We start from the raw sequence: 12,677 nt of genomic DNA on the forward strand, positions 1-12,677 counted from the left end.
CAGGGAGGAACAAGGTACCAAAAAGCACTTCAAAGGCTCAGGGGTAGGTGAAAGAGATGCACCTGGTTGGGCAACAAGGCCCAAGAGGGAAGAAAGAGCTCTGTGAGGCTGAGACCAGCCTTCAAACCAGAGCATGTACAGAACAAAGCAGTCTAGAAACTCCTGGAGAAGCCTCAGGAACAGGAAGCCCCAGGAGGGACAATCATGTACCCTATCTTGCACCACACACACAGCTCTGTGTAGGTCCCAGCCTCACAGACTATGCCACCCAGGTCAGCTGAGCACAGACCTTAGGGTCCTGCCATCCAGAATCAGTACAAGGTGAAGACAAGGCAAAACGTCATCTCCTGGGGCACCCAGGACTCTGCTCCCTTGGCCTAGACTGACAGAAGCTGGGTGAGGAGAGCCCCAAGGACAGGGGAGGCTAGGCCAGCCTGTCCCAGCACCCACTCCACATTCTCTGCATAGAGCCAGGCTGACCACCTGCTACAGAATCAGGAAAACATGGAGATTTCCTTCATAAACTATGACTTCAAGGTTGAACGTAACTAATGATGACAGATGACAAAAAGACTGAGGTTATCCTGACTATACAAAAGTCAAAAATAAAATACACCCCTGAGCAAAGTATCTGCACCTCCCATCACAAAAACGGGCTACTTTCTAGTCTCCTGAATACGGACTGCCTAGAAAGAGACACCAAGGACCTGACAGAAACAATGAATATGAAGAACTCATTGAAAAAGGAAATTTACATGGCTTTCTAATATATATATATATATATATATATATATATATTATATATATATCAAAAGATGTTCAATCTCATTCAATAAAACACTGGTACTGACAGGTCATTTTTCAATTAACACATGGGCAACAATAAAATTTCTGACAACACAATCTCAGGAAGGCAGTGCGGAAAACAGTCCATCTCCTTCTTTGCCAGTGGGAGGTAAAGAGGTTAGTAGCACTGTGGCAGTGACTGCAATTCTGCAAAATTTGTATAAAACGCAAATGCTGGGGATTCCAACCTCCAGGACTGCCCCTGCAGACAAAGCAAGGTAGAAAGTTATCAAATGTAACAATGTTTTTATGTATTCCAGACAGAAAATGGCCCTGCAGCTCCATTAGTGAAAGAGCGATTTTACTAATGTGATGTAGTAGAGCTATGGGAAAAGAAGACAGAATCTATGTTTTAGCACAGAAATATCTCAGAACTGTTACATGGGGGGAAATGCTGAAGGGACACTATCTAGGGAACAGTCCCATATATGTTTACAGGGGAAATAATGAAAGCAAAGGGCAAGAGGCAGTGGGAAAGTGACTGTGTATGCATTTCCTAGTTTTACAGATTAAAAAAAAACTCCAGTGGATCAAGAAAATATAGAAAGGGGTAAAACCCAAGCAGACGTGATAGAGAAAAAAACACTTCAGTATCTATCTCTTCATACTTTTCATTACTGAATCTTTTAACTGTATTAGCAATGCAGCAATTCTGGCACATGGCAAGGTCTGGGACTCCCTGGATGAGGCTATTCTGGCTGGGGCATTTTTGGACACGGAAAGCGGCACACACCCATGTGAACAAGAACACAGACTCCAACACACCAGTGCCCCGGGACCCGGGGGGGGGGCCAACTCTCCACACTCCGGACGGCGACCAGCTACAGTTCCCACCCACCAACAGCAGGCACAGGCAACGGGACCAAGGCACTTACTCCACGGGCAAGAGGCATCCATCTGTGCTCTGCTATAAAGATGTGATCTACGTATTTTATGACAAAGAATTATGTACAAGATGTCACTAGGTAAAACGGGAGTTTGAAAACCCACAATGTTAGCCACAATCCTGATGGAAGGAGAGAGCTGACTCTGCCATGACTCCATTCTGTAGCAAATGACCTCTTCTTCAGAGAACAACAAAATTCCCCCCAAATTTCTAACCTCTCCTATTGATCTATACCTGAAACTTCTTTCCCTGCTTCTGGATCGATCTCTTATTATCTGTTCTTGGTACCTGTCTGCCTACCTTTACACTCAGGGGCCCCCTAGTCTGAGTGAAGCACCCTGCTACCACCCTGCCTCTTCACCATCTCACCACGTCCGTTCCTCCGCCCACCACAAGCTACAAAGAACCACCACTGAAACTGTGTCCATCTCCACACCTGGAGAAGCCACACTGCAGTAACCATCTCTTTAGCACACGGGGACACTTGCCAACTTAGGACTTCTAGGTTTGCCTCTCCACTATCAACCTTCCCACAATCTGCCTCTGAGCTGGGGAGGATGGTCTCCGCTGGCACGAAGGAGGAGAATAACCTGAATACCAGAATACCTGATGCCGTGACAAGTGAAAGTCTGTATGACCACACACACCGCAATGCAGTTACACGGACTAAAGGGGCGAAGAGCTAGGGAGGCTCAGAGAGAGATGTGCATGTACATGTGGCCGGAGACAGCTAGTCCTCACCCAAGTTCTCCCTTTTTCCCTCCCAACATTCTCTCTACAACGGCCTTCCCAGAGGAACAAAAGATAACCTAGAACAACGCCCTTGATTCAACTTGACTTCTGGTGAGCATAAGCTCAAGTTAGCAATGAGCCTACTTTGCTCTAAAAAGCTTGACATTTACCTCAATGCGACCACCCAAGAGTAGTTTCAAAAGGTTCCTCTAACTGGGGGCGCCTGGGGTTGCTCAGTGGGTTTAAGCCTCTGCCTTCGGCTCAGGTCATAATCTCAAGGTCCTAGGACTGAGTCCCGCATGGGCTCTCTGGCGCCCCAGCAAGGCGCCGGCTACCCCTTTTCTCTCTCTCTGCTTGCCCTCTCTGCCTATTTGTGATCTCTCTCTCTGTCAAATAAATAAATAAAATCTTAAAAAAAAAAAAAAAAAAAAAAAGGCTCCTCTAATGGACAGGAAGCTCAGTGAACGCTCAGGAACAAAACAAATCTAGCCCCCGACAGCCCTGCCTATCATAGATCAACTCTAGAGAAGCAATTCTTCCACTGAAGTACCAGTTCAGGAAGCAAGAAGTTGGCCCTGGTACCTAGGAAAACCAACAGCTCAAACCACAAACCTAGACTGAGATAATACACCTGAGGAAGCTGAGGTTATCTTAGATACTCAAACCCAAAAACCAAAGCCCTACCAAACAGAGGACTAAGCTCCAAGCTCACTGAGTGGGGTGGGAGATGACAGGACAGAGAAGACACTTACTGTGTGTGCTGTGCTGGAGGAGAGCGCTGCATGTGCAGAGGAGAGGCTGCTCTGATGGCTGGAGAGTGAACTAGAAAACAAAAAAGAGCACCAAGTGTCCACCCCACCAATCACCCCACAGCATAGGCCCCATGTCCAGATGGGCTAGATATAAGTTTTGACCCATCCCCCCAAGGGGAGCCCTGGCTTCACACACATCACTCATCATCACCTTAGGCCCAGACCAGCTGTTGGGATGTTGAGAAATGATCTAAAGGGTCATTCATCATGAGGATCTGGGACAGCATGGCCTGGGACACCTCCAGAGCCAGCTTCAGCCAATTAAAAACACTCGCTCTTTAGACTGTAAAAAGTGAACAGGACTGCACTAAGAACACTGCCAGCCACGGAGAGACACCATTCAATCTGTGTGTGAGGGAAGAAAGTTCCCGTTCAAACCTCCACCCCCCCATACCAGAGCCAAAGGCTGACTTCCCTTCAAATCCAGAATTCAAATCAAAGGCTTTTATTCCTGGCTTGGCGGGGGTGGGGCACGGCAGAGAGGTATATCCTACTCCAAAGATACAGGATGAGGATCAAACAAAATCCACTGTCCTACACCCCTGTTCTAATAATTCAAAACCTCTAAAGCCAGAACAAGAACAAGTAGACCTGTTCAAAATCAAACACAATTCTCACTTCGCGTTGCAGTGACTTGAGCCCAGAGCTCAGAGGCCAGGCTCAGGGCACACTCCTGAGGGGTCCCAAGAAGAGCAGCAGCAGTGACTGCTGGCCCCACTCCATTCCCAAGGGCCCCAGGGGCCTGCGACAGCAGGGACATTTCAAGTAGGCAAGTTTTACACATCTAGTGGTTCTGAGACCAGGCCCAGCCAAAGCCTATGCCCTGCCGCATTATTGCTAAAGACCAGGCCACCATGGTGGGGGCAACGAGAGGGTTTTGTTCATTGCCGCTCTGCTTTCTGTAAGGGTTCAGAACTTCGCCCCACTATGCCTCTCTTTTTGGGTCCATATTTTCTCCATACCTGCTAAGCTGAGAGAGGGGGCTGCTGGACAGGTCACCAGGCTGGGACATGGAGGGCAAAGTGGCAGTGTGCTGGGACGCGGAGGGCAGAAGCGGAGTGCAGGAAGTGGTGCTGGGCAGGGAGCCCACAGATGGGAGGGTGGAAGGAGGGTCTGTTGTCTTTGGAGCTGGAACGGATGAAGTAGCTGTAAAAAACAGACTGGTTAAGCTCCAGACCCAATCCTAAGTACCTAAAATATACTCAGTGCCTTGTGACACCTCAGGATCAACTTGAGAAACATAAATTATATTCCCCAGGGGGGATAGCATTTTCTGTCCAATACAACTAATAAAAATGACATGTTAAGGTAAGACAAACAGGACTTGGCCAAGAGTAAGAAGAAATGATACCTTTATAACCAACCCTAAACTGTTCTGTAATGTTTACATCTCCTAACTAAAGGAACCCAACTCTGAGCTGCACTAGAAAGGGCAAGAGGCTCTGAGACGAACACACAGGATTAGAATGCGAGGCAAACTTATCTCAAAAGGCACAAGGGATAGTAGAGGGTCTGGTAGGCAAGACCATCAAAAGGGATACGTCTTTGCTTCTATCAAGTCAGTATGAAATCAGGCTGACCTGGGAAAGCGCACAGCCAGTTTAGGGCAAATGGGGGTTGAGAGCACAGGGTACATACAGTGTGGGGTGTTACAGATGCTTACAAGCCACTGTCAACAGTCACTTTTCACATGCACAGTGAGCACTTCCTTGAACAAACAAAACCCTCAGGGACACACAGAGGAGCTTATTTGGCTTCCAGAAGATCATAAATATGATCAATCCTAGCTGTAGAAAAGACTCAGTTTTAGTTCTATCCACACATATAACTCACATATGTGCTTGGATATAAAGCATCATTGTCTTTTCCCAGTTAGGAAGAACAGTAACCCTCTACCCACACCACAGGACTCGTTGGGAACCCAATGGAAAACATGCCAGTCTCTAAAAAGGAGGATGAATTTAAAACAAACACAGGTAGCAACAGGGGTCAACAACACACAACTTAGCCCATTCTTTAGAGGAGTCCTTACTGTCTAGAGACTTCCCTTTTTCCAAACACGACACCTACTGTTACAGATACCAGATGAAAAATACCACAGACGTCCCTGTCCCAAAACTCAGACCCCATCACTTACCTCCCTAGGTCTCAGGTCACAATGATAACAAGTTCACAAGAAGCCTCATACAGAATGGGGGGAGGGGGAGCACAGAGAGTAGACAGATATAGAGCTAAAAACCTATCTAAAACACACACAAGGTTTTCCAGACATTTCATATCTTATTATCTCATTTAAAATCTCCAAACAGAGGTGCCAGGGTGCCTCAGTCGGTTTAGGGCCTAACTCTTGATTTCAGCTCAGGTCATGATTTCAGAGTTGTGAGATCAAGCCCTGCACTAGGTTGTGAGCCAGGCGTGGAGGTTGCTTTAGATTGTCCACCCCCACCAACCCCACCCCTCCCTGAGTTCTAAAAAAATTAATTAAAATCTCCAAATAACCAGGATACCTGGCTGGCTCAGTTGGTAGAGCACGGGACTCCTGATCTCAGGATTGTGAGTTCAAGCTTCAGGCTGGGTATAGAGATAACTGAAAACAAAAAGAATCTCCAAATAAACTAGGATACCTCTATGTGTTCTCAATCTCATGCCTGTACTAAAGAAACTTGGCACCAAGGCTTGTGGAGTAAGAATGTCCTCTGATGTAACATTCTCGGGGCTATCAATGTACCTCCAAACAACAGCTCCGGCAGCCCAGCAATACCAAAACCAATTCTGCGTAAATCACATGTGTCACTTTAATTCCAACTGAGGTCCCTCTTGAACTGATGAAATTCCATGTCCACACTACCAAAAATCTTTTCTTTTTTTTAAAGATTTTTATTTATTTATTTGACAGACAGAGATCACAAGTAGGCAGAGAGGCAGGCAGAGAGAGAGGAGGAAGCAGGCTTCCTGCTGAGCAGAGAGCCCAGCTCGGGGCTCGATCCCAGGACCCTGGGATCATGACCCGAGCTGAAAGGCACAGGCTTTTAACCCACTGAGCCACCCAGGCGCCCCCAACACTACCAAAAATCTTAAATAAAAGGCAAGTCCAGGGCACCTGGGTGGCTCAGTCAGTTAAGTGGCTGCCTTCAGCTCAAGTCATGATCCCAGGGTCATGGGATCAAGCCCTTCATCAGGCTCCTTGCTCAGCGGGGAGCCTGCTTCTCCCTCGCCATCTGCCTACCACTTTGCCTACTTGTTCTCTCTCTCCCTCTCTAGTAAGTAAATAAATAATCTTTAAAAAAAAAGAGAAAAGGAAAGCCCTTCTGGCTTCTCTACCCAATACCGATGCCTATTTGCCTTACTGAATAATAATGAAAATCATCATTAACAATCACAGATAACCAAGCCAAGAAAAAAGGAAAGAAACAGCTAACAGTAATTCATCTGCACCAACTCTAGAGAGCATCTGACCTCTTTCTTCACAACAGTCCACTAGATCCTGAAGGCAAAAAGCATGTCTTTCCTGAACTAGCACACCAAGTTTTTGCTTTAAAATCAAGCATAGTACTGGAGAGCTCTTTGAACATACTGGAACCTGTACCTCATGTCTTTGTACATGTCTCTATACATGTACAAGCATGTCTTTCCTGAACTAGCACACCAAGAATCAAACATAGTATTGGAGAGCTCTATGAACATACTGGAACCTGTACCTCAAAGCATCTTTTGAATCCACACTACACTGTATACCTGGGGTGCAGGCGACCAGAACAGAGGGATATGAGGCTTATTATCACCTCCTTCTTGCTGTAGTATTGACATTTCTCTTAATACCATCAGCTACAACCTACTCACAGAGGCATCTCTGGCTGGACTTGTAAACCCTGCCAAAGAAAGGATGCCAATGTGATGGATCAGAAGTAACTATCAGAAAAAAGGCAAAAGGACTATTTTTGTAGAATTAGTCACTCGCCATGGTTTTCTTCATCATATTGGCTATACTCTTTTTCTGTTTGATTTCCACCAGCCAAAACAAGAGTGGTTACTTATATACTTACTGTCTACCGTCTGCTGACTTCGACCACCACCATGTCCATTCTATAAGGAAAAAAAAGTAAGTAAATCCACAAAGTCAAATGACAACTTAGCTGAATTTCTACTGGAATTTAGCCAGAAACATATGAAGTATAGATTAGTCAAGAAACAATGTCTGGTTTTATTTTGCTTCTTAATAAAAGGACAGGTAATAACATATTCTTAAGAAATCCCAAGGATGAGGCACCTGGGTTGCTCAGTGGGTTAAAGCCTCTGCCTTCAGCTCAAGTCATGGTCCCAGGGTCCTGGGATTGAGCCCTGCATCGGGCTCTCCACTCAGCAGGGAGAGACTGCTTCCTCCTCTCTCTCTCTGCTTACCTCTCTGCCCACCTGTGATCTCTGTCAAATAAATGAACGTTAAATCAAAAAAAAAAAAAAAACAATCCCAAGGAGCTGACATTTTTGAAAATCAGACTGTGTATTTAGGGGACTAACAAAGACAAAACTTAAGACTCAAATCACAGGGGTGCCTGGGTGGCTCAGTGGGTTAAGCCGCTGCCTTTGGCTCAGGTCATGATCTCAGGGTCCTGGGATCGAGGCCCGCATCGGGCTCTCTGCTCAGCGGGGAGCCTGCTTTCCCTTCCCTCTCTCTCTCTCTGCCTGCCTCTCTGCCTACTTGTAATCTCTGTCTGTCAAATAAAATAAATAAAATCTTAAAAAAAAAAAAAAAAAAAAAGACTCAAATCACAGGAAGCAATGAAGCAGTCCTAAAAATTAAGTAGTACAAAAAACTTAGGAAGTTACTATACTGAAATCACCACATCTTTCTGTATCATGCACATTCTGTCTCTTGAGTACCAGTCATGCAAGAAAAAAATGTTTCCAAATGAAATGAAAAATGGTTCTCAGAGATGTTACTCTGAAACAGCTTTCCTGACTCGGTAGGGAAAGAGTGGGTTAGCAGAGTGTGGCAGTGACTAAACAGAGCAGAATCTGAAAACAACTAGATGGTGTTGACCGTAAGGCATTTCTCTGGAACCAAGACACACAGAAGGAAAATTGGTACCAAGGAAAATTTCCACAAACTGAGCAACGGAGACAGGTATAGAGAGAATGACAGTGGAGCATAGAAAACTCCAATACTGTCCCTGGATAAGAAAAGGAAGCTGACCTGAGCCGAAGGCAGAGGCTTTAATCCACTGAGCCACCCAGGCGCCCCCAGAAATTTCCTTCTTACCAATGTCAAACCTCCTAAAATATGGGGCACAGTGGCTCAGGCAGTTAAGCATCTGCCTTCGCCTCAGGTCATGACAGAGCCCCACATCTGGCTCAGGGAGCCTGCTTCTCCCTCTCCTCCCTGCTTATGCTCTCTTACTATCTTTCTCTCAAATAATAAAAAATCCTAACAAAAAAAAAAAAAAAACAAAAAAAAGGACAAACCTTATAGATGTTACCTCTGTATTAATCCAAATCCAGTACAATTTCTGTTCAAGAAATGTTATAATATTTTTTTCCTTTTTCTTTTTTTGAAAGTTTTATTTATTTATTGGACAGAGAGACACAGTGAGAGAGGGAACACAAGCAGGGGAGTGGGAGAAGGAGAAGCAGGCTTCCTGCTAAGCAGGGAGCCAAATATGGGGTTCAATCCCAGGACCCTCGGATCATGACCAGAGCTAAAGGCAGACACTTAAAAACTGAGCTAGCAAGGTGCCCCCATGTCTTTTTTCTTAAAGCAATTTGAAGTTATTTACAAGAAATGTGAACTATGAAAGATTAGAACTTGAGAGGGAGAAAAAAAATGAGTTTAGAAAAAAAAGAGGTCGGGGTGCCTGGATGGCTCAGTGGGTTAAGCCGCTGCCTTCGGCTCAGGTCATGATTTCAGGGTCCTGGGATCGAGTCCCGCATTGGGCTCTCTGCTCAGCAGAGAGCCTGCTTCCTCCTCTCTCTCTGCCTGCCTCTCTATCTACTTGTGATCTCTGTCAAATAAATGAATAAAATCTTTAAAAAAAAAAAAAAAGAGGTCAAGTAAAGGGAAACACAATACATCTTAACAATATATATAGACAGGGAGAGAACAATCAAAATTCTACTTTCTGCCTCCCTCTAAACTGGGGTTCACTAAGCACTAAATATACAGACGTTAACACTGAGCATGTGCATCCAAAACAGCACAAATGGTGACATACAAATAAGTATTCTCAAAACTACACCAAATGGAAAGAATTAAAAAAAGGGTAACAGAAAATGAGCAGTCATCAGACCTTAGGAATATTTTATTCCACCTTGAAAATCACTTTTAAATTATAATGGAGAAACTGATACAACACAGGAACTGTAATACTTGGGGTGGGGGTAATTCTATGCAGAAGAATGGTGGGAGCAAAAGTAAAGAAATACCAAATGGACAGGAGAAATCAGAAATCTGCAAGGTCTCAGTTCATCTAGCCAAGCCGAGGAATGAGGTGAGTAATGACAAGAGCAAGCAATATACCAGGTGAATTAGAGCTGCAGTCGAGAAGTTCAGCAGATGACATACCCTTAAGCCTGGATAGCACACTGTGTGATTTAGGTTTTAGAAACTATAGCCCAGGAAACATTCTGGCAATAAAGGGCATATTCTGTATGGATGGACATGTGTGTGTTCCTATACTGTAGCCACTATAGATATTGAGCATTTATTCTTTTTAAAGTTTTTGTTGGGGCACCTGAGTGGCTCAGTCGATAAGCATCTGCTTTTGGCTCGGGTCATGATCCCAGAGTCCTGGGATCGAGCCCTGCATCAGGCTTCCTGCTAAGCGGGGAGCCTGCTTCTCAGTCTCGCACTCTTCCTGCCTGTATTCCCTCTCTTACTGTGTCTCTCTGTGTCAAATAAATAAAATCTTTAAAAATAAATAAATAAAGATTTTTTAAAAATAAAGATTTTGTTTATTTGACAGAAAGAGAGAGAAAGAGCACACAAAGCCAGGAGAGCAGCAGGCAGAGGAAGGGAGAGAAGCAAACTACCCCACTGAGCAGGGAGCCCAACTGGGGACTCAATCCTAGCACCCTGACTGAGCCACCCACGTGCCTCGATACTGAGCACTTAAAATATGGTTAGTATGTCCGAGGAACTAAAACTGTAAATGTTTTTTTAATTTTAATGAACTACTACAGAATTTTACCATATATGGTGACCAGAATTTAAATTAAAAATTGAAATAAATTTTTTTTTAAAGATTTTATTTATTTATTTGATAAAGAGAGATTACAAGTAGACAGAGAGGCAGGCAGAGAGAGAGAGAGGGAAGCAGGCTCCCTGCTGAGCAGAGAGCCCGATGCGGGACTCCATCCCAGGACCCTGAGATCATGACCTGAGCCGAAGGCAGTGGCTTAACCCACTGAGCCACCCAGGCGCCCTGAAATAAATTTTTTAAAAAGTAGCTCTCACTAGTAATGCTTGAACATCTCTGCCATTCAGGACACCAAATAATAGAGATCCATCATGTCTTCCCCCATCCCCACCCCAAAACCCCATGCAAAGGCACCAGGGACAATTTGGGATGTATCTTTATGCTATCCTTATACTAAGATTCTCAGTCCATTCATACACTCCTAAAGTATAGTTGCTTAAAATACAGATTTCAGGGCTCCTGGGTGGCTCAGTGGGTTAAACCACTGCCTTCAGCTCAGGTCATGATCTCAGGGTCCTGGGATGGAGTCCCGCATCGGGCTCTCTGCTCAGCAGGGAGCCTGCTTCCTCCTCTCTCTCTCTGCCTGCCTCTCTGCCTACTTGTAATCTCTCTCTGTCAAATAAATAAATAAAATCTTAAAAAAAAAAAATACAGATTTCACATCACAGCCCATATCAGTAAACTCAATGAACTATAAGGATTCTATTCAAAAGGTTAGCCAATGTTCTAGGGGGTGCCTGGCAGGCTCAGTTGGTAGACCATGCAACTTGCTCTTGGGGTTTTAAGTTTGCTCTCCATGTTAGGTGGAGAGATTACTTAAAAATAAACCCTTGGGGCACCTATGTGGGTCAGCTGGTTAAGCATCTGCCTGCCCAGGTCATAATGCCAGGGTCCTGGGATCAACCCCTGTATCAGGCTCCCTGCTCAGCAGGGGGTGCTGGCTGTGCCTCTCCCTCTGCCTGTGCTCTGCCTACTTGTGCTCTCTCTGTCAAATATAAAAAATAAAATCTCAAATAAAATAAAATAAAATCTTAAAAAGGTTAGCCAATTCCTAAAAAAAAAAATCTCATCTAAAACCCTCAAACTAAACAATGAACATCCAAACAGGATTTCCAGCAAGTAGAAACCTGAAAGACCAATTACCGTGATGGTTCCTGGAGCTAACTCCGATGGACTCACAGAGCTTTGGTATGCAATTCTGTTGTGCACAGAAACTCTGGTCATAGGAGGGAAGACGTTGTTACTGGACTAGTGGAGCTCAGCGATGAGCTGGTCAGACTGGAGGAGGTAATAACTGAAGTTGTATAGGTGGAGTTCTGTACTGCACTGGTCATTGGTAGAGAGGTATTCAAAGAATCACTAGAAAGAATAAAAAGATTTAGACATAAATTAGTGTCACTTTACATGCGTTCATCAAGAACTAGTTCATCAATTTACTGCCATACTATATATTAAACACATCTGTACCTACACATTGGTATTACTGCATTCTTTAACTATATTAAAGACAAATATTCAAAAATACCCCTCCCCTCCCAATCAGACACACCTAATTTAAATGACAGGTAGAGGGACATCTTTAAGAATCCTAAAGAATCTGTAATAAATCCAGAAGTCTGCAATCATTTTTCTTAGATTTAATTAATTAATTAGACAGAGAGCAAGAGAGAGAATGGGCGCACACAAGTAGAGAGAGAGAGAGAGAAAGAAAGAGAGAAGCGGGCTCCCACCCCCCCGCTCGGCAGAGAGCCTGTGTGGGCTCGATACCAGGACCCTGGGCTCATGACCTGAGCCGAAGGCAGCCGCTTAACCAACTGAGCCACCCAGGCGTCCTGAAACCATTTTCAGAGAGAGAGAATACCAGCTTTTAGCTCTGGGGAGTAGAAAAATTAATAAAATCTAAAATCTGGGATTTTCTACTTATGAAGCATTCCACTGAAGGAAAATACGTGTTGGCAAAGATGCACGAGAACTGCATCCCTCAGAGATTACTGACAGACATGTAAAATGCTGCAGACACTATGGGAAAAAGTTTGCTGCTTTCCTCCAAAGTTAACGTAAGGGTTACCCCACAGGACCAGCAATTACTAGGTCTACATCCAGAAGAACTTAAAGTACACAGAACTTGTAAATCAATGTTCACAGCACCATGATTCTTAATACCCAAAAAGTAGAAACAATTCAAATGTCCATCAACTAATGAACAGATCA

At 44.5% G+C, this 12,677-nt stretch overlaps 1 non-coding gene and 1 pseudogene across 1 annotated transcript; both read right to left on the bottom strand.

The window, feature by feature from the left end:
• Positions 1 to 656: 656 nt before the first annotated feature.
• Positions 657 to 12,677, bottom strand: part of LOC123390310 — a 31,286-nt pseudogene continuing 19,265 nt past the window's right edge.
• On the bottom strand, positions 5,067 to 5,147 carry LOC123390314. The gene has a single exon (XR_006604915.1). It is a non-coding gene; the product is annotated as a small nucleolar RNA SNORD121A (small nucleolar RNA).

This window comes from Mustela putorius, unplaced genomic scaffold (genome assembly GCF_011764305.1).
Source record: "Mustela putorius furo isolate JIRA1106 unplaced genomic scaffold, ASM1176430v1.1 tig00537299_pilon_pilon_pilon, whole genome shotgun sequence".
In the NCBI taxonomy this organism is placed as follows: domain Eukaryota; kingdom Metazoa; phylum Chordata; class Mammalia; order Carnivora; family Mustelidae; genus Mustela; species Mustela putorius.